This window comes from Salvelinus sp. IW2-2015, linkage group LG5 (genome assembly GCF_002910315.2).
Source record: "Salvelinus sp. IW2-2015 linkage group LG5, ASM291031v2, whole genome shotgun sequence".
In the NCBI taxonomy this organism is placed as follows: domain Eukaryota; kingdom Metazoa; phylum Chordata; class Actinopteri; order Salmoniformes; family Salmonidae; genus Salvelinus; species Salvelinus sp. IW2-2015.
The window spans coordinates 19,729,564-19,752,766 of NC_036844.1; the positions used below are offsets into that span (position 1 = coordinate 19,729,564).

A 23,203-nucleotide genomic window follows, 5' to 3' on the forward strand; every position below is an offset into this window, starting at 1 on the left:
GTTTCTTTTCTGTCCTTTTTTCAAAGTTACCTCTATTCTGGCCACACACACTTATAATACATGTGTTAAGATAATGTGGCCTGGAAACCGAATTCAGTGCTCACTTGATTAAACACTGGAATTTTGTGCGGTGCCCAGAATTGAGGTTAGCAAATGGGTTTGTCGGTTGCCAGTTTGGAAGTGCACAAAAGGAAAACAGGGAGAACACAGTGTCTGCGGCGCTGGCTTCTCAAAGCACTTGATGAATGTTGGTGTACGTCACTCTGGATAATACAAGGTATCTGTGGACTCCAAATATGGCTGGAGGAGCGCTGTTTGGGGTTGTTATGACCGACGCTAAAGTGAGAACCCTGTGCAGGGCCCCTCTCAGTAGGAACACACCTCAGTCTGCAGCTAGTCTGCTGCCTCCCCTGCTTTACTGGCAATGAACTCAGTCCGCTGTCTGCCGCATATAGTCCATTGCTGAGAAAAGTCAACAGCTCATTCAGCCCTGATACTTCACTGACCTCATCCATGTGTAGTCAGTCAGACCACTGTTCTAAATGCGTTGTTCACATAAATTGTGTCCTTTTTCTCCCCAACTTTCAGCACACATCTTCCAACAAACAATAATCAATCAATCAATCAAATGTATTTATAAAGCCCTTTTTACATCAGCCGATGTCACAAAGTGCTGTTCAGAAACCCAGCCTAAAATCCCAAACAGCAAGCAATGCAGATGTAGAAGCACGGTGGCTAGGAAAAACTCCCTAGAAAGGCCAGAACCTAGGAAGAAACCTAGTGAGGAACCAGGCTCTGAGGCGTGGCCAGTCATCTTCTGGCTGTGCCGGGTGGAGATTTTAACAGAACATGGCCAAGATGTTCAAATGTTCATAGATGACCAGCAGGGTCAGATAATAATAATCACAGTGGTTGTAGAGTGTGCAACAGGTCAGCACCTCAGGAATAAATGTCAGTTGGCTTTTCATAGCCGATCATTCAGAGTTAGAGTCCAAAACAGCAGGTCCGGGACAAGGTAGCACATCCAGTGAACAGGTCAGGGTTCCATAGCTGCAGTTAGAACAGTTGAAATTGGAGCAGCTGCATGCCCCGGTGGACTGGGGAGAGCAAGGAGTCGTCAGGCCAGGTAGTCCTAGGGCTCAGGTCATCTGAGAGAGAGAATTAGAGGGAGCATACTTACATTCACACAGGACACTGGATGAGACAGGAGAAATACTCCAGATATATAACAGACTGACCCTAGCCCCCCGACACACAAACTATTGCAGCATAAATACACATATGTAGGATCCTTTTAGTTTTTTGGGGCGGGGGGCATCCACCCACACCCAATCTCTTCGGGGGATAAATCTCCTCAGATGTAGGATAATCCTGCAGCAACAGGAAATGTGAATTATTATGTGAATTATAATTCATGGACATTTTTGTAAGGGTAAATCAAGTCTGAAATTTCAAAGTGGAAATTACAACCATTATAAGTATTTTTTAAACTCAAATACCCTACAAGTTTGCAACAAAATAGTGATACAATTAAGCTACTACATCTATATACTACTTACACACTTTGTTTGTATTGCACATTTGACACATTTACCTGAATTCCTTACCACCCCACTAAATGTGTCACTACTGAAACATAGTGAAAGAGTTGCGGTAAAGGGAGAACCATGCATAGTAGTGATCATGTTGATTAACCTTCTATTACACATACATTTTATAAATGTAATTTGCATACTAAACTACCAAAATAGTAAAAACATGATTTTTAACCTGATTTTCAAAATCTTTCAATTGAATTTAGAGAAATATAATCTCTATTGTTCTTTGTAAAATGTTCAGTGTTGATTGTATGAATCTAAAACTTGTTGATTGATTGAATTTATCAATTACTTTGTGCGATATGAATTTAAGATGGTTTGTCATTGCCTTGGATTGATTTAGAACATATGTTTGATATGAATACATGTCCTCTAGATTTGAAGACTTACTTGTGGGCGGGACAGCAATTCACATCACTTCTGTAGAATCCCCATATACACATCATAGCATTTCACCCTACTAGCGGTTCAGCTACAGCACACTCTATGCTCGCATCTATACTCTAGCTCTTACCTGCCTGCAAACAAATTCAAACAATCACACATCATGTTTGCAAATGCAATGATTTAACCTTTGTTTTCTGGTGTATTTATTTTTGTCTGATATGTGTTTGTTGCGTGTGTATTGCTTTTATAGTTGCCTGGCTGCACCATCTATGCTCCCTCCTCGCAGGATACTACCTTTCTGTACAGCCTATCATCTAAAGCTGTGAAACACCATCGCCCAATATCTGCCAGATCCCTACATTTGTTTTGTTGAATTGTTTATTTTGTTTTTAAAGAAAATGAAAAGTGCTATATCAAATAAATACATGTATTATTATAAGTTATGTCTGATCTGCTGGGTCCCTGTCCTTTTGACCCCCAGGACCTCCAGACGTGGAGCAGGCATGTGAGCCCAGCGTGCGTACCTGGAGCCCCAATGCCGGCATCGAGCAGTGGGTCGTGGGGCTGTCTGAGTGTCCCCTGCAGGGTTGCATGCTCCAGCTGGAGTTCCCCCACCCACTAGTGCCCGACTCCCTCACCGTGTGGGTCACCTTCTTCAGCCCCGAGGAGATGGCCCTTCCCGCCATCCACAACATCCTGCTCCTGACCGTCAGTGGAAACAACCTCTCGTTGGGTCCTAGTAACGTGTTCTGTGATGCGCCGCTGACGCTGAAGCTGGACGTGGAGGAGGAGGTGTACGGCGTGCAGTTCTTCACCATGGAGCAGCATCTGGAGATTGATGCCACCCTACTGGCGTCTAAGCCCGACTGCCCGCTGTGCCGCCACTGCAAGCCTCTCATCCACCGACTGCTGCGTCAGCCGCCATTCTCCCATACCCCCCATGGCGTGCTGTTGAACGACCCTGCCAGGCGATACACTGACAGGTGAGAGACTATGGTGGTTGGCTGTTTACTGTCAGTTACACGTGACTTTGAATGCGTTGACTGTGTGGGTTGTACTGTATAGGCCTGGTGTAGGTTAATGATACCTCAGGATCAGGATTGCTGCGTTCTCTGCTTAATAGGTGAGACATTGCGTAGTAAGCTGTATCTCGTCACACAGCCAATTAATCTGATCCTCATTGACCCTGTGTCGGGGGAAAACACTCTTATTTTTGCACTAAGTTGTTCTTGGTCAGGGGGTGAACGGAGCCAAAGTGAATATGCTGAGGAAAGCGCTGCAGGCTGATTAAAGCCTGGGCCTGCAAGCCTGCTTACCTGCCTGTCTGCCCGCCTGCCTGTGTCCAGAAGGGCAGCTGGTGTGGTCTTCCTGGCCCAGCCTCTGTCTACCCCAGCCAAGCACCAGGGATCTGGGCTGTGGGCTCTGTATATCTCCCCTCTAGAATGGGCCTAAGCCTACCTCCCCGCTCTCTGGCCAGCCCAGCCCTGGGCGGAGTGATATTTTGCACTGGTATAATTAAATATTTTGGACTATTTTGACAAATTGAGAAATGTTTCGTAGTTAATTTTGTTTTGGGGTCGGAAGAAATGACTTTTAAAATCCCAAATAAGAAACCTCCATGAAAATGTCCCCTATAAATATGAGTGTCATGATGTTTCAATGTGTTCTTTTGAAAGACCCTCAGGCATATTAGTGGGCCATCACCAGTTTGGTGGTTTCAAATCCACTGCCCAGCATCCATTTCTCAAGTCAAAGGTCATTCATTGATAGCCACATTAGTTTTTTTCCAAGTTCCATGGAGTTGCTGGGGAAAACAAATGTCTTGTTGATTGCATTATCTGTGCACAGTGGAGTTTTGTGCTTTGCTTTCATGGAATGTGGTGACTAGATAAAGGTAGAACTCTCTGTGGCATTGCCATGTGTTGTGCCATTTCGCTTTCATGCTGTCAGCGTGGTTCACATGAGAAGGAAAATGGGTGAAAAGACACGATAGGGTGAGTATGCCTGCTATGCAAGATAAAGAGGGTGTTAATGCACTAGCTCACATAGTGTTTTCTATAAGTACATGGAGTAGCCAGCCAAATAGAAAAAGTTGTTCGTTGTTTTGGATATCCTCTAGGCCTACAGTGAGGGAAAAAAGTATTTGATCCCCTGCTGATTTTGTACGTTTGCCCACTGACAAAGAAATGATCAGTCTATCATTTTAATGGTAGGTTTATTTGAACAGTGAGAGACAGAATAACAACAAAAAAATCCAGAAAAACACACGTCAAAAATGTTATAAATTGATTTGCATTTTAATGAGGGAAATAAGTATTTGACCCCTCTGCAAAACATGACTTAGTACTTGGTCGCAAAACCCTTGTTGGCAATCACAGAGGTCAGACGTTTCTTGTAGTTGGCCACCAGGTTTGCACACATCTCAGGAGGGATTTTGTCCCACTACTCTTTGCAGATCTTCTCCAAGTCATTAAGGTTTCGAGGCTGACGTTTGGCAACTTGAACCTTCAGCTCCCTCCACAGATTTTCTATGGGATTAAGGTCTGAAGGCTGGCTAGGCCACTCCAGGACCTTAATGTGCTTCTTCTTGAGCCACTCCTTTGTTGCCGTGGCCGTGTGTTTTGGGTCATTGTCATGCTGGAATACCCATCCACGAGGGAAGGAGGTTCTCACCCAAGATTTGATGGTACATGGCCCCGTCCATCATCCCTTTGATGCAGTGAAGTTGTCCTGTACCCTTAGCAGAAAAACACTCCCAGAGCATAATGTTTCCACCTCCATGTTTGACGGTGGGGATGGTGTTCTTGGGGTCATAGGCTGCATTCCTCCTCCTCCAAACACGGAGAGTTGAGTTGATGCCAAAGAGCTCCATTTTGGTCTCATCAGACCACAACACTTTCACCCAGTTGTACTCTGAAGCATCCAGATGTTCATTGGCAAACTTCAGATGGGCATGTATATGTGCTTTCTTGAGCAGGGGCACCTTGCGGGCGCTGGAGGATTTCAGTCCTTCACGGCGTAGTGTGTTACCAATTGTTTTCTTGGTGACTATGGTCCCAGCTGCCTTGAGATCATTGACAAGAACCTCCCGTGTAGTTCTGGGCTGATTCCTCACCGTTCTCATGATCATTGCAACTCCACGAGTTGAGCTCTTGCATGGAGCCCCAGGAGCTCCATTTAAGAGTGTATGACGGCTGCGTGGTCCCATGTGTTTATACTTGCGTACTATTGTTTGTACAGTAGAACGTGGTACCTTCAGGCGTTTGGAAATTGCTCCCAAGAATGAACCAGACTTGTGGAGGTCTACAATTTTTGTCTGAGGTCTTGGCTGACTTCTTTTGATTTTCCCATGATGTCAAGCAAAGAGACGCTGAATTTGAAGGTAGGCCTTGAAATACATCCACAGGTACACCTCCAATTGACTCAAATGATGTCAATTAGCCTATCAGAAGCTTCTAAAGCCATTACATAATTTTCTGGGAATTTTCCAAGCTGTTTCAAGGCACAGTCAACTTAGTGTATGTAAACTTCTGACCCACTGGAATTGTGAAGGAGTGAATTATAAGTGAAATTATCTGTCTGCAAACAATTGTTGGATTACTTGTGTCATGCACAAAGTAGATGTCCTAACCGACTTGCCAAAACTATAGTTTGTTAACAAGAAATTTGTGGAGTGATTGAAAAACGAGTTTTAATGACTCCAACCTAAGTGTATGTAAACTTCCAACTTCAACTGTATGTTGGTGCGAAAAGTGCAAATCAATCCCAGAACAACAGCAAAGGACCTTGTAAAGACGCTGGAGGAAACAGGTACAAAATATCTATATCCACAGTAAAACGAGTCCTATATCGACATAACCTGAAAGGCCGCTCAGAAAGGAAGAAACCACTGCTCCAAAACCGCCATAAAAAAGCCAGACTACGGTTTGCAACTGCACATGGGGACAAAGATCATACTTTTTGGAGAAGTGTCCTCTGGTCTGATGAAACAAAAATAGAACTGGTTGGCCATAATGACCATTGTTATGTTTGGAGGAAAAGGGGGAGGCTTGCAAGCCAAAGAACACCATCCCAACCGTGAAGGACGGGGGTGGCAGCATCATGTTGTGGGGGTGCTTTGCTGCAGGAGGGACTGGTTAACTTCACAAAATAGATGGCATCATGAGGGAGGAAAATTATGTGGATATATTGAAGCAACATCTCAAGACATCAGTCAGGAAGTTAAAGCTTGGTCGCAAATGGGTCTTCCAAATGGACAATGACCCTAAGCATACTTCCAAAGTTGTGGCAGAATGGCTTAACTTCTCTGGGATATGTGGGACGCTAACGTCCCACTTGGCCAAAAGCCAGCAAAAATGCAGTCCGCCAAATTCAAATAAATTACTATATAAATCAAACTTTCATGAAATCACACATGAAAGATACCAAATTAAAGCTACACTTGTTGTGAATCCAGCCAACATGTCCGAGTTCAAATAGGCTTCACGACGAAAGCACACCAAACGATTATGTTAGGTCAGAGCCAAGTCACAGAAAAACACAGCCATTTTTCCGGCCAAAGAGAGGAGTAACAAAAAGCAGAAATAGAGATAACATTAATCACTAACCTTTGATGATCTTCATCAGATGACACTCATAGGACTTCATGTTACACAATACATGTATGTTTTGTTCGGTAAAGTTCATATTTCTTTCCAAAAATCTGAGTTTAGGCGGGACGCTACTGTCTCACTTGGCCAAAGGCCAGAGAAAATGCAGAGCGCCAAATTCAAATAAATTACTATAAAAATCAAACTTTCATGAAATCACACATGAATGACACCAAATTAAAGCTACACTTGTTGTAAATCCAGCCAACATGTCAGAATTCAAATAGGCTTTTCGGCGAAAGCAAACGATGCTATTATCTGAGGATAGCACCAGAGTAAACAAAGAGAGAGAAGCATATTTCAACCCTGCAGGCGCGACACAAAACGCAGAAATAAAAATATAATTCATGCCTTACCTTTGACGAGCTTCTGTTGTTGGCACTCCAATATGTCCCATAAACATCACAAATGGTCCTTTTGTTCTATTAATTCCCTCGATATATATCCAAAATGTCCATTTATTTTGCGCGTTTGATACAGAAAAACACCGGTTCCAACTTGTGCAACGTGACTACAAAAGTTACCTGTAAACTTTGCCAAAACATTTCAAACTACTTTTGTAATACAACTTTAGCTATTTTTTAACGTAAATAATCAATAAAATTGAAGACGGGAAGATCTGTGTTCAATACAGGATTAAAACAAACTGTAGCTAGCTTTCTGGTCACGCGCCTCTATCTAACAGTACACTTCAAGTGACCCTCGTTCAAGATGGCCGTACTTCTTCATTACACAAAGGAAAAAACCTCAACCAATTTCTAAAGACTGTTGACATCCAGTGGAAGCGGTAGGAACTGGAAGAAGGTAAATTAGAAATCTGTATTCCCAAAGAAATCCTATTGAAAAGAGAGTGACCTAAAAATAAAACAAATCTGAATGGTTTGTCCTCTGGGTTTCGCCTGCTAAATAGACATGATTCAAACAGTTTTAGAAACGTCAGAGTGTTTTCTATCCAAATCTACTAATAATATGCATATCTTATCTTCTGGGGATGAGTAGCTGGCAGTTGAGTTTGGGTATGCTTTTCATCCAAATGTGAAAATGCTGCCCCCTATCCTAGAGAAGTTAAGCACAACAAATCACAAAGCCTTGACCTCAATCCCATAGAATATTTGTGGGCAGAACTGAAAAGCGTGTACGAGCCAGGAGGCCTACAAACCTGACTCAGTTACACCAGCTCTGTCAGGAGGAATGGGACAAAATTCACCCAACTTATTGTGGGAAGCTTGTGGAAGGCTATTTATAGGCCATTTTATAGGCAATGCTAACAAATATGAATTGAGTGTATGTAACCTTCTGACCCACTAGGAATGTGATGAAAGAAATAAAAGTTGAAATAAATCATTCTCTCTGCTATTATTCTGACATTTCACATTCTTAAAATAAAGTGGTGATCCTAACTGACCTAAGACAGGGATTTTTTTACTAGGATTAAATGTCAGAAATTGTGAAAAACTTAGTTCAATGTATTTTGCGAAGTTGTTTGTAAACTTCCGACTTCAACTGTATATAGCCAAGTTATCGCTACTCGTTGTGTATTTATTATTTTATTATAACTTGTTTATACTTTTCTATTATTTATTTATTTTATTTTATCTCTGTATTGTTGGGAAGGACCCGTAAGTAATCATTTCACTGTTAGTCTACACCTGTTGTTTACAAAACATGTAACAAATAAAATGTGATTTGATGTGTAAGGTTGGACTGGTCAGGGGTAGTTAGGGACTGGATGTTCAAAAAAAGTTAGCATCATTCTATCGATATGCTATATATAATCATTACACAACTTTCAAGGAGTAGGGTATTTGATGCAAGGCTATTTGGTGAAACATATAAGAATACTTTTCCATTTGATAAAATTAGCCTACATTATCACATTCTCTTGCTCGCTCGAGAAAAGTAATTTGTCCCTGGCTTGCAAATGAAATCCCCTGCATCATTTTCTAATGAAAGTCTACCGATTTGACAATGTAAATGTAGGCTAATTATGAATGTAATAATAGCATATTTGATCTTCCCCATTGAAAAATTGAACAGTGAGCATAAATTGCATTTCGATAGATGTATGCATCAGTACCTAAGCTATCAATTATATCTGCAACAGAAATGACTTTACAAGGATAGGTTCATTGTCAGCTGGCTACTGTAGGAAAGTTATACGTCATCCATATGTGTCATCCTGTGGCTGTTATGTTGCACACTATATTTACATTTACTTTTTAGCCACTTAGCATACACTCTTATGCAGAGCAACTTACTGGAACAATTAGGGTTAACACACTAGTCTTTTCCGCTCATTTTAGTATATATGTTTTACCATAATGATCTGATCACGCCATGCAAGAATAGATGTAGGATACAGACAGAGACAGAAGATGATTTGACAGAATGCGTTATTGCATGAAGTTCGATCTAGCGCTGCAGTGATTGGGGGGCTGCATAACCTGGTGACGTAGCTCTTGCTCTCCCTGAGTGAGAGAAGTGCAGACTTTGACAGACAGTCCAACAAGTCAGAGGGGTTTAGGAACTTAGACAATTTTTCGGGAATATGCCGTTATTCCGCTTTAATTCTCTGCTACTCCCAAAATGTTTCAGGGATATCAAATTATCATATTGTGTGCATTTCATCAAATGCTTGTCATAGTCAAACAACTAATAGGTCTAATATTGCGCAGCTCTTGTTATTTTCTCGTGTTTGATCCGGACTGAGTTCTCACCTACACCAAACCGCACAATGGTACAAATTGATGATGGGCGACATCAGGCACACATCAAGATATAATAAGCAACTAATTCTAAAACACTGAGAAATATTGAAATTAATCGATTGTAAATTAACAAATACAAAAGCTTCCACGGACTGAAAAAAAAAGCATGACCCTCCCCCCAATTCCTCCATGTACCCCGTTCTGTAAATGTCAAAAGGTCCCTTAGGGGTTGTCTGAGAAAGGGGGGGAGGGTTAGGGGGATGACCCTAGTCTTCTGAGACCCCCCCTGGCCCATGGGCTAATCCTCTCCCTGACCTGGTTCCTCTGGCCTGTCAGGGCTTCAAAGCCCACCTCAGCTCTGACGTGACGGGACCCGCCAGCCCGGAAGGAAGAGGACAGCTGCCCCCTACGGCCCCTTTTCACTGGGAACCCTGCCCCCATTCTGCCCTTCTCCTTCCCTCCTATATCCCCCTATGTTCTCCTATGCTCTTACCCCTGTGGCCCCATGGCCCTGCTCCTCTCCTGTCAAGTCCACTGTTGCTCTAGCCCTGAGAAGACATGCCCCTTCACATCTATTCAGAGAGCTCTGTTGTTTTCCCAGCTCTGACTGCCTGACTAGGAGGTTATTGTTTTCTTTTTGCCAGCAAAACAGATAAGGGATGTATAATACACTTCTTCGGTATTTGTGAGAAATAGCTTTGTGCTCCAACATTACTTGTTTTAGATCGCCTCCGTGTGCAGATTGTTTTGGGGGAGGTTTTTTGTTTTGTTTGTGACTTCGAGTTCACAGATACGTGCAAGAATTTTGTTTTTTTTAGAGTATAATACTATGAATGGTTTTGAAGCCTCGTGTTTTGCAATACTAATGTGTACTGCAAAGAAAACATACAACACCCTCTTCTCTCCTCCCTCTCTCCCCCTTCCTCTTCACCTCTCTTCCTCCTCCTCTCCCCATAACACACTCTCCATCTCCATTGCCCCCTCCACTCCAACAAAGTCCCACTGTGCCCTGCGCTCCATCTGACATCCCTTGCCTGCTCTCTCTCCATAAGAGCCGCATTAGCACTGAGCCTTGCATAAGCTCTCTAATATGAACCATATTGGTGAGTGGCAGACAGAGGTAGTGGAGGAGGCAGCAGCGGGTCCCTGGATGTCTGAACGTCTCACCTCTTGCTCTGCCTCTCTCTCCTCAGAACTCTTTTTCAGAAATCCGACCTGATTTCCCTGGGATAAAATTGGGCAAGATCCAAAAAGTGTATTTTCGGGTTTTGTTAAGGTGGAATGTTCAGGAGGGGGTTGTGCCTCTCTGTGGGAGGCCGTGGAGGTGATTCTGGGTTTATTATAATTCTGCTCCCTCTGCCTCAATGAACGCTGACCAATTTTACTGTGAAGCACTACATTGAAGTTCAAAGGTCCGTACTGGGGGTGCAGATTCCTCATAGGATTCCACAGGTTGTTATGATAAAGAGGTTCTCTGTAGAGTTCCCACCGTGGAGTTCCACAGGTATCTGCGGTCTCGAACCAGACGACGTAACTGTCCAGTGAAAATCTCACCTTTAAAAGTTAATCTTCTGTTAACTTGTACCCAAATAATGTTGTTGACGTGTGTTGTACTCATATTTGAAAACAAAGCTGAAAGCATCATTTGGAGGGGGAAAAAACACATCTCAAACAAAAATGCTTGAAATTTGCTTGGATAATGACATCATTATCTTTGTCTGAGACAGGCCTGTATGTGATTGGTCCAGCAGCCTTTTCCTTTTTTGCCAAATTATCCGGTGGGATAAGGATCCTTCTCGAGACTGGGGGAGACACGAGTTTACTGCACACAAGCAAGTTAGCTCGCAAGGCAAGCAAACCACAGCTGGCGTTTAAAAAAAGGACAAAACCTATGTGACAACTATCTCGCCAGTCACTTCTACACTTACTGGCCAGTTGTTGTTTATTTTAAAACATTTTTAATCCCTTTTTCTCCCCAATTTCGTAATATCCAATTGGTGGTTACAGCCTTGTCCCATCGCTGCAACTCCCGTACGGGCTCAGGAGAGGCGAAGGTCGAGAGCCATGCCTCCTCCGAAACACAACCCTGCCAAGCCGCACTGCTTCTTGACACACTGCTCGTTTAACCTGGAAACCAGCCACAACAATGTGTCAGAGGAAACACCGTCCAACTGGCGACCGTGCCAGCGTACATGTGCCCAGCCCACCAAAGGAGTCGCTAGAGCGAAATGGGACAAGGACATCCCGGCCGGTCAAACCCTCCCCTAACGCAGACGATGCTGGGCCAATTGTGCGCCACCTCATGTGTCTCCCAGTTGTGGCCGGCTAAGACGGCTGCGACACAGGATCGAACCCGGATCTGTAGTGACACCTCTAGTACTGCTACACAGTGCCTTAGACCGCTGCGCCACTCGGGAGGCCCTTACCGAACAGTTTAATAGGTACACCCATCTAGTACAGAGTCGGCCCTCTCTTTCCCACCAGATCAGCATGAATTCTTCCGAGAATGGATTCTACAAGGTGTCTGAAACGTTTGTTGCGCAATCTGTATCAAGGGACCTAACGTGTGTCATGAAAACTTTCCCCACACCAGTACACCACCACCACCAGCCTGTACCAGACAGGATGGGTGCATGGACTCCTGACTCTGTCATAAGCATGACGCAACATGAACCGGGATTCGTCGAACCAGGTGATATTTTCCCACTCCTCAATTGTCCAGTGTTGGTGATCGTGTGCCCACTGGAGCAGTTTCTTCTGCCGTTCTGCACACCACTGTTGTACTGCGCCGTTATTTATCTGTTTGTGGCCAGCCTGTTAGCTTGCACGATTCTTGCCATTCTCCTTCGACCGCTGTCATCAACGAGCTGTTTTCACCCACAGGACTGCCGCTGACTGGATGTTTTTTTGTTGTTGCAGCATTCTCGGTAAACCCTAGACACTGTCATACGTGAAAAGCACAGGAAGGCGACCACGCCTGAGATACTGGATCCGGCGCGCCTGGCACGACGATCATACCACTCTCAAAGTTCCTTAGGTCACTCGTTTAGCCCATTCTAATGTTCAATCGAACAGTAACTGAATGCCTTGATGCCTGTCTGCCTGCTTTATGTAGCAATCCATTTTTGCGAACGAGGTGTTGTACCTAATAAACTGGTATTTCAAATGATGTGGTTTGTAAGAGTTGGCCTGCTGGCTGTTTAGAAGCAGTTAGCTAACGCTAGTATGCTAAAGTTAGTTAGAATGCTAATGTTAGCTAGCATGCTAAAATTAGCTAGCTGGCAAGTCAATAAAAAAGCAAGTCAAAGCAGATCCTCCACACAACAACCATCTCACCATTCCCTTTTATTTTCTAAATCCTGTGGTTTGTAAAGAAACGTTTTATTTCAAGAGGAAACCTAGCTAGCTGTTGTTAACTGATATATGTAGCAGTAGTAACTAGCTATCTAGACAAATAATCAGCCTACATTTATTGCTGTTATAGTAAAGTGACCTAGTTCCATCGTTCATTTCCAAATCCTGAATCCAATCCATCCATACAATTTCATTTGGTGCAGCCTGGCTCCATCAGTCTGCCTCAGTGCCTCCACATGGGATCTATTTTGAATATCCAAGTGTTTGCACGTCTCATTGGCTGAGCTGTCAAATTATTTTTTTATTTTTTTACCAGTATATGCCCAAACCACTCTGTTGTTTCCTAACAGGCCAAGCAGGGGCACAGAGAAAAGCTGCTTTTTAACATCTATTTAATTCATATTGTAATTCATTTGAGGTAATATTTAATAGAAAATCTGGAACCCTGGACATAGAATTATATAGCATATGTCAAATACTTGAGCAGCAACCTCAAACGTATCTGACCTAGGTCTGCCTCTAAGAACATGTATAGGGGAGTTAAAAATAAAATTACTTATCACTTTTTGTTTGACAACAATGGTTTCCATTGTTATTATTAGCATTACTTATACTGTCTTTGCTGATATTCCTACTTTGGCACTGTCCGTATGTTAGGTTTACTCTTCACTGTCTGATTTGGCAGTATGTGAGCCCCACTCAACACTGAGTCATTAACGCTAGGCTAGGCCAGTGGAGATCCTCGCTAAATGACGTGTCATCTGAACCATGGGAGTGATGGAACTTCTCAGACGTGTCATCAATGTGAGACAACCTGTTGGTTGACTGTGTGTCTGCTGTGCAGCTTGTTATTGTGCTGAATTAATTAAGGTAATGGAGTTATGTCTTATTCCTTATAATATCGCAGAAAATATTTTGGACCTTCTAATTCAAGAGAAGAGATAGAAGTAGCACTGCCACCAAATCCTTGTGACTCTGAGGCTGTCCTATAGTAATTTTATATTGTAGGGTAAATTGCAGGACATTGAGTTAGGCTCAGGGTTTCCCCAATCTCGGTCCTGGTTTTTGACCTAGCACTTCACGGCTGATTCAAATAACCAACTCATCATCAGCTGTGTAGTGCTAGGGCAAAAACGTGCATACAGGTGGTTGGGGGAGAGGGGGGGGGGGCAGTTGTTCCATTCATAAGAACTAGCGCAATAATATTTAATAGGCAGGAAACCTCAAATGTATGGCAGCTGTCACCTTAACAAAAGGTATGCTGCTTTATTTATTGTTCTTCAAAGGTTTAATTTAAGCATTTCTTCAACATCTTAGATTTATCTGGCCTCTCATCTGGTATCTTTACGCCAAGAAAAACAAGCAGCTTCAGATCGGAAACACACACCACACACCACACACACCACACACACACAACACACACACACCCACACATCGACCAGACACACACACGACGATACACACACACACAACTACACACACACACACACACACACACACACACACTTCCGCATGCAATCAGGCGGTGTTATCAAAAACACATTTGAAAGGCATATTACTGTGCATTGTGCCAGACTCTACGTCTTTGGTGAGATAAGATATCTATTCTCACAAGGGCCTTAGAGAAGAACGTATGGACGGACTTCAATGGAAGCCGTAACAATGAAATATTGTCACACGACACCCTGTTGACCTTAGAGCTGAAGCCTTTGGAGTGGTATAGAGAATAGGAGCTAGGCCTATATTGTCCCAAGAATGCACATAGAACACAAAGTCTATGTACACTGGAACTCAGTGGATGACTACAGGCTGAAATAATCAGTTGTGTTGTGTCACAACAGCAATTTGTGTTCAGCTCTATTGAAATGATTTGATGAATGCCATCACAATAGTTTTTTTTAGAAACAAATGCATACATTGCTATGGTTACCTTTGAACAAAATTTAAGCCCTCAATCTGCTGACATATTGGTCCCTCAATGTCCTAAGGTGGTTTAGAGAGCTCACAAAATGTTTTTTGAAGGCCATAAACCCCACATCTATCGCCTGAATGTGTGTGTATGTACTTTGCTTTCGAGCATGCCTGGGTCACACGCACACAGATATACAGTACCAGTCAAAAGTTTAGATACACCTACTCATTCAAGGGTTTTTCTTTATTTTTACTATTTTCTACATTGTAGAATAATGGTGAAGACATCAAAACTATGAAATAACACATATGGAATCATGTAGTCAGCAAAAAAGTGTTAAACAAATCAAAATATATGTTATATTTGAGATTCTTCAAAGTAGCCACCCTTTGCCTTGATGACAGCTTTGCACACTCTTGGCATTCTCTCAACAAGTTTAATAAGGTAGTCTCGCATTAACAGCTGCTAACCATGTGTATGTGACAAATAAAATTTGATTTGATTTAGTCACCTGGAATGTATTTCAATTAACAGGTGTGCCTTGTTAAAAGTTAATGTATGGAATTTATTTTCTTCTTAATGCGTTTGAGCCAATCAGTTGTGTTGTGACAAAGTAGGGGTGGTATACAGAAGATAGCCCTATTTGGTAAAAAACCAAGTCCATATTATGGCAAGAACAGCTAAAATAAGCAAAGAGAAACGACAGTCCATCATTACTTTAAGACTTGAAAGTCAGTCAATACGGAACAGTTCAAGAACTTTGAAAGTTTCTTCAAGTGCAGTCGCAAAAACCATCAAGCGCTATGATGAAACTGGCTCTTATGAGGACCGCCACAGGAAAGAAAGAGCCAGAGTTACCTCTGCTGCAGAGGATAAGTTCATTAGAGTTACCAGCCTCAGAAATTGCAGCTCAAATAAATGCTTCACAGAGTTCAAGTAACAGACACATCTCAACATCAACTGTTCAGAGGAGATGAGGTGATTCAGGCGTTCATGGTCAAATTGCTGCAAAGAAACCACTACTAAAGGACACCAATAAGAAGAAGAGACATGTTTTGGCCAAGAAACACGAGCAATGGACATTATTAGACTGTTGTAAATCTGTCCTTTTGTCTGATGAGTCCAAATTTGAGATTTTTGGTTCCAACCGCCATGTCTTTGTGAGATGCAGACTAGGTGAACGGATGATCTCCGCATGTGTTGTTCCCAACATGAACCATGGAGGAGGAGGTGTGATGGTGCTTTGCTGGTGACACTGTCTGTGATTTATTTAGAATTCAAGGCACACTTAACCAGCATGGCTACCACAGCATTCTGCAGTGATACGCAGATTGAAGGAAAAGCAGCTCAGCATATGTGGGAACTACTTCAAGACTGTTGGAAAAGCATTCCAGGTGAAGTTGGTTGAGAGAATGCCAAGAGTGTGCAAAGGTGTCATCAAGGCAAATAAAGGTAAATAAAAAGGCAAAGGGTGGCTACTTTGAAGAATCTCAAATATAAAATCGTTTAACGTTTAACACTTTTTTGGCAACTACATGATTCCATATGTGTTATTTCAAAGTTGTGATGTCTTCACTATTATTCTACATTGTAGAAAATAGTAAAAATAAAGAAAACCTGACTAGTGCTGTATATATATGCACACACACATGCCTAAGTTGCTCCCCGTCAAGATATCAGTGACAGAAAGCCTTAGTGAAGTCAAAGTTTCCCATTGAACCTCTCTCCCCTCTGTGTCTTGACAAAGGTGCTTTTCTTATGTAGACCCACGCCGGAGCATATTTCACATGCCAGTTATTGTCCCTGGTGGCCCCCGGTGGCCCCCGTATCTGTACAGCCTCTCTTGACACTATTTGAAAAATCTGTTTTCTTTTCCTTTTCCCTCCTTTTTTTCTATTCTCTACTGCATCCCAACGTTTTTTCTCGCCCTCCTCCTTCTCTTTCTTTTCCCTCCAAGACTGGGGAGTGTTTGGAGATGGGAGGCCGAGAGTGGTTGTTGATCTTGGCAGACGACGTGAAGGAAGCCTCATGTGAACTTTTGCTCTGGTATAAGCCGCATAGTTAAATATCATCAGAAGTTTGTGACGTAGCTCTCCTTGCAGCAAGAAGAAGTCCTCTGCCTTTCTCCCTCTCTCTTGCTCTGTCATTCTCTCTCTCCTTCTCTCTTGCTCTGTCTTTCTCTCTATCCCTCTCTCTTGCTCTGTCGTTCTCTCTCTCTCTGCCTCCCAGCCATCCTTCACGCCGTTCCAGCCGCTTGCCTCCTCTCGCACGGGTCACGTCCCTCCGTCAGGCCTGGCGAGAAATCTCAGTGTGTGTGTGTGTCTCTCCCTTGTCCCGTACTGGGCCTGGCTCGGCCTACCGCCCTTGGTGTTCTTCTCGTGACAGAATCGGACGAGGAGGAGGGGGAGAGAGCGAGTCGAGGTCCTTGTTGGCGGCATCACTCTGGGCGTCACTCCCTCTGTTCACTTGTGTTTCCTTCAGGCTCATGTCTCCTACAGCTTTTCTTTTCCAGAGGCTTGACTAATTCAATTAAGACTAAGGGATATTTGAGAAAGTCGCCTCGGAGCGTGCCAAAACTGGGGAACACTGTAAAACAGAGCAGTGGGTCAGGTCAAACATCCCATTTGATTGTTGTTAATAATACAATCAAAACCCCGCCCAGATCCTCAATATCCTCCTGACTCTTCTGTACTGGAGAACATGGAAACTGCCTGGTTTGTACCTTCCTTTATGTGTGTGTGTGTGTGTGTGTTTGCGTGTGTGTGTTTTCATTGTATCTGCCAAATGGAAGATGTTCTCTCTTGCCTGCTGTGAGGGAGCAGGAGAGTGACTGGGGTCTTTGGGATGAGAAGGCATGGAGCACATTTCATACTCAAAACCACCAAGGTAAAAAAGTAAATATTTTGACACATTTTGAAGGCACGGACCGTGTGCTGGGTTGGTGGACTCGGGGCTGAGCTGTGTATGGGTGTGTGTGCGTGCCTGCATGCACGTGTATGTCTGAGTGTGTCTGTCTTCATTGTACTTTCTTTCGATGTGTGTGTGTGCATGCACGTGTGTGTCTGTGTCTGCACCGGTGCCTGCAATGAACCTCAATCTGTGTGTGCATGTGCTTCACTCCAAACGTGTGTTTTATTGGATGTGAGAAGCCCCGTTCACAGCTGTGTGCCTGGTCAGAACAGAGCTAAATCGATGCAGAAAAAGGCAGCCCAAGCCATTCATGTTAAGGGTTCATTTGAATGATTTGTTTTGCCACTTAATAAACGTGACTGCTTCCTTGGCCATTAGTGCCGACACCTCCTAAGTCTGCCGATGGCGGCTGGAAGAGAAGGGGAAAGAGAGAGGAAGGGGAAGGCCCTGGCCTCATGTGAACCAATGTTTAAGTGCGATGGTTGACACTGCCGCTGTAGCGGCTCTGTAACACAGGGCTAAATTCTCTCTGTCTCTCTGTCTCTCTGTCTCTCTGTCTCTCTGTCTCTCTGTGTGTGTCAAATCAAAATCAAATTGTATTGGTCACATGCATGTGTTTACATGCATGTGCAGATGTTATTGCGGGTGTGTAGCAAAATGCTTGTGTTTCTAGCTCCGACAGTACAGTAATATCTAAAAAGTATAATCTAACAATTTCCCAACATATACCCAATTTACACAAATCTAAGTAAGAAATGGAATTGAGAATATATACATATCAGGACGAGCAATGTCAGAGCTGTCAGAGCGGCATAGACTAAGATACAGTAGAATAGTATAGAATACAGTAAATGCATATGAGATGAGTAATGCAAGACATGTAAACATTAATACATTGACTAGTGTTCCATTTATTAAAGTGGCCAGGGATTTCAAGTCTATGTATAATGACCAAAATTATAATAGATTGCCATAGATTTTCTGTTAATTACCAAACTTTCTGAAGATTCCAGTAACCTTGGTAAACTACCGGTAGCTTTGCAACCCTAATTGCATGCACGTGTGTTTTTGTGAGTATGTCTGCTTGTGTATGCGAATGTGTTTGTGTGAGGCTCTCTGTGTGTGTATATGAGCTCAGAGGTGGGAATAATAGGATTTGATCGTCTGTGTGTGATGGTGATGCCTATTGGTTCTATTCACTGTAATTTTATAATATCTTCCCTGTTCTTCTATATCCTGGAAAATCCAAACAGGAACCAGCAACTCTCGTGATTATAACTGAGCATTAAATCAAGCAGAAAATAAAACCATGGCCAACATATAGATATAGTATATCTACTGATTCCCTTGGCTCATTCATTGAATTGTACAATGTTGAGCTATCCTGCTGGTCGGCACGCAGAGAGCACACTGATGCGGAGCTATGGGGCTGTTTGTTTTTCTAACTCCCATCTTGTTTTTGGCCTGCGTCAGCCATATTGTGTTACACCGTTTGAAAGCAGTACTGGAGCCCATCGCCAGATGTTTGTTTGTGTCTCAGTGTCCTCGGAGTGGGACGGAAGGAGAGGTGTACTGCTGAGCACACTGCCGGCCCCGTGGCTGTCCCCTCACCTCACCTCTACACACACACGAACACACACCCACACATAAACAGACACACACACACACATGCTGCGGTCACAGCAACCAGCACCCCTTAAACTTTTGTTTGAACGTCAACTCACTCTGTCAGTCTGTTTGGAGCGGCTCCATAGATATCACTTACAGTACAACAGAGCATGAGGGAGAGAGGCAGGAACAAGGCAGGAACCTCATACAGGCTGCAGGGACAGACAATTCAGGTGGGGAGAGAGAGTGTGTGAATACTGGGCCATTTGCCTGAATGGACTGCAATTGAAACCTACCGTAACAGTCATGCCCACCGCATTGCTCTGACTTGTGATCCTACAGGGCTTTTATGGACCTCTCCTTGTAGGTTACTGGAATTTGTTCTTATTTAGGGCCGAACATTTTGTCAATGGGACGTGTATAGAAAATCGAGTTACGAGCACAGATCTTAAGTTACAATTCTTTGCCCAAAGAGTCTTGGTCACTACCTCTACTCTAGGTCAGCGGGCTAAAGGTCTGTTCTCTGTTTGTCTTTGTACAGATGTGGTACCAGCTAAAGATTACTCCCCTGTGTGTGTGTGTGTGTGTAGGGACGTGGTACCAGGCAGTGTGTACACCTACCAGGTCCAAACCATCTCCGCCCGCAGTGAAAGTGAACCGTCTCCACCCCTCACCCATCAGCTTGGGGCACCATACTGCGGAGACGGACGCATCCAGAGGTAACTTGTGGGTGTGCTGTATGTGTGTGTCTATGCGTTTACGTGTGTGTGTTGGCGTGCGTTCGTGCGTGTGTGTGTGTTCTACCATTAACAGTTTCCTGTCTGACTGTCTGTTCGTCTGTCTCTCAGGTCCCAGGGAGAGGAGTGTGATGATATGAACTCCATGAATGGAGACGGCTGCTCCAGCCAGTGTAAGAAGGAGCCCTTCTTCAACTGTGTCGGTACGTCCTCCTCAGAACCATGAATATGTCAAAACAGAGACAGTTTTACCATTGTATTTCAATGCAGTAAATGGTTCTATGAAGAAAAAAAAATGAATATCCACGACTGATACAGTATGCATGCTCCAAAAGGTGATTTATTGGTGAGACACAGACAGATACCATTTCTATCCCCATTCAGATCTTTGTGAGGGCGGGACCACACAGCCACATAGAGCTGCATTGGGCCGTGCCCTTCTTCCGCGGCATTAGCGAACACATGATGGCACTCGATAGTTGCTGTATCGCCCAATCACAGAACAGCTACAAGTCACATGATCTATAGGGGGACATGTGATGACACATCATGTGTTCGTTAACAAATCACGTGACTTGTATAAGCTCTGTAATTGGACGATACAGTCTACGAGGCTCATGGTTAGTGTGGATTTTGGTGCTCTTTGAAACAGAAACGGACAGTAAAAACATCAACATACGATTTGTTTTGCAATCTCAGTGTACGTTGCACAGTTAAATCGCTATCACTAATATTTGAAATCGTTGCGGGTTTTGAGTATTGAGAATCCACTTCCAGAACCCTTCGTTGCAGCCCTATTTACCTGTCCATTTCAATTTGATGATTTCATCGGTCCCTTGAACTCAGCATGCTCTTTTAATTGGCTAGCTGTTGTGGCAGATGTGTCTCTTATCAGTAGGAGGACTCTCCAGTGTGTGTGGTTGAGAGGCTTAGGAGTTGTGGGGAGATGTGAGTAACATGCTAGACACACATCCTGGCTCTGTGAGTGACAGTGGAGAGGCGTTCACTAGTTTCACATCTGTGTCTGGGACTTCTGTCCAAGGGCTTGATGTGTTTCTCATAAGAGCAGATGCCATTGTGTATCATGATCACGTTGACGTCTCGCCGAGAGTCTGGAAACGGTTGTCGTTTGAAGAGAGAATAAATAAACAAATTCATATAGTGGATTGGATTCTCTGGCGTCCTCTCAGTCGCTGTTTGGTTAATAGATGGATGATTTCCTCTCCTCCGCCGAGTGAGTCACTCACTCACTCTTTTTCTCTTCCTCCCTTGTTTTTGCACACAATAAAAAGTACCATTGTGTCATAGCTGATCTGGCCTTGTCGAGTGATGTGTGTGTCTGTACTGTAGTGGTGTGCATGCAATTTGTGTGTGTGGGTGTGTGTGTCGTGTGTGTGTGTGTGTGTGTGGTGTGTGTGTGTGTGTGAGTGTGTGTGTGTGAGTGTGGGTGTGTGAGTGTGTGAGTGTGTGAGTGAAGTGAGTGAGTGAGTGAGTGAGTGAGTGAGTGAGTGAGTGAGTGAGTGAGTGAGTGAAGTGAGTGAGTGAGTGAGTGAGTGAGTGGTGAGTGAGTGAGTGAGTGAGTGAGTGAGTGAGTGAGTGCGTGTGTGCCGTGTGTGCCGCGCGTGTGTTTTATGTGTCTCAAAATCCTCTGTCAGATCACTGGCGGCCCGGAAGCGTTGTTTTCCATTGACCGCGAGCGTTCTGGGATATGTTTGTAACTGCCTGACATATTCCTAGTTTTCTGTGGAAATCAGACACTATACTATGACAGGATCCTTCTGTCTGTCTGTCCTGTCTGTCTGTCGTCTGTTCTGTCTGTTGTCTGTCTGTCTGTTCTGTCTGTCTGTCTGTCTGTCTGTCTGTCTGTCTGTCTGTCTGTCTGTCTGTCTGTCTGTCTGTCTGTCTGTCTGTCTGTCTGTCTGTCTGTCTGCCTTGCCTGCCTGCTGCTTGCCTGCCTGCCTGCCTGCCTGCCTGCCTGCTCTGCCTGCCTGTCTGTCTGTCTGTCTGTCTGTCTGTCTGTCTGCCTGCCTGCCTGCCTGCCTGCCTGTCTGTCTGTCTGTCTGTCTGTCTGTCTGTCTGTCTGTCTGTCTGTCTGTCTGTCTGTCTGTCTGTCTGTCTGTCTGTCTGTCTGTCTGTGTTGGACGAGGGACTGACACAGAGAATGTTGCAGCCTCACGTGTTCTCAGGCTAGGGAGAAGATACTGTACACTCCTGATGCCTTATGGGAATAAAGGAAATGTATATAGGCTGAGCAGGGAAGTTGACTGGGTTCCCTTGTTGGATAGAATCATGATAGAACAGGGGCTGTAACCACCAAAAACGTTTGCTCACCTGCGCTGTCTAGACTACTACCTCATTAATTATTCATTACTTTTGAGGTCACGTTCTCTTGCATAATTCAACAAGTGTGTCAAGAGAAGGATATCCACAAAAGATTACACCTATCTATACATACTTTACACTGTTTGCGAGATCATTCATAATATCACTATAATCCGAGTGTTCATTTTCGGAAGTTGCTTTCATGTCAGCGCATCTAATTTGTAAACATTTCAACTGTATTAAAGTATTACTTTTTCAATTCCACCAAATATTAACACCCATCAAAATAAAATTCTATTTTTTCTCTTTCCTATGATGTAAGTGTCAAAACGATGCGTTAAATCCTCAACATAGCATTCTTATAGATGCATCAGAAAACCAATGTATTCCATTAAGCAATTACCGGAGTGTGTTTGAGCCATTACCGGATTGTGTTTGAGCCATTACCGGATTGTGTTTGACAGGTCATTACAAAAATTTCCACGGTCGTTACGTTAACGGGGAAAGACTAATGGTACAAGCAATAGTGGGAATGAGTCGCCAAAGTAAAATGAAGGCAATTAATCCAGCATGATTTAAGTGACAAGTGGATTGCACTCCTCAAACATAGGAAATAGATGGCTGAAAAGGAGAGGAGAGAAACTCAGGTGGGCGAGGTATGCACATTGCTACTTTTGGTTCATAATTTATGGTCGTTTCCCTCCTGAACTCAATCACATCTTCTCTTTCTCACTCTCTCTCTCTCTCGTTCTCTCTCTCTGTCTTTCTCTCTTTCTCTGTTTTTGTCAGTTTTTTTCACTGTTTTTCTCTCTTTCTCTCACACTTTTTCTCTCTCCCTCTCCCTCTCTACCTCTCATTCCTTCTCAACCTCTCCTTCTTGCTCTCCATCCATTTGGAGTGGTGGGAGTGGATTCTGAATGCCCCCTCTGCAGCCCCTCGTTTCAACATCATCAAAACAGAGTATACAGCTCTAAGCAGAGCTGAGCTGGGGTGCTGGAATTTCGAGGAAGACCAGCCA

The 23,203-nt window shown here is 43.7% G+C and overlaps 1 pseudogene; it reads left to right on the top strand.

Moving 5' to 3' along the window:
- LOC111964529 (pappalysin-1-like) overlaps window positions 1-23,203 on the top strand; it is a 101,187-nt pseudogene that overhangs the window by 4,717 nt on the left and 73,267 nt on the right.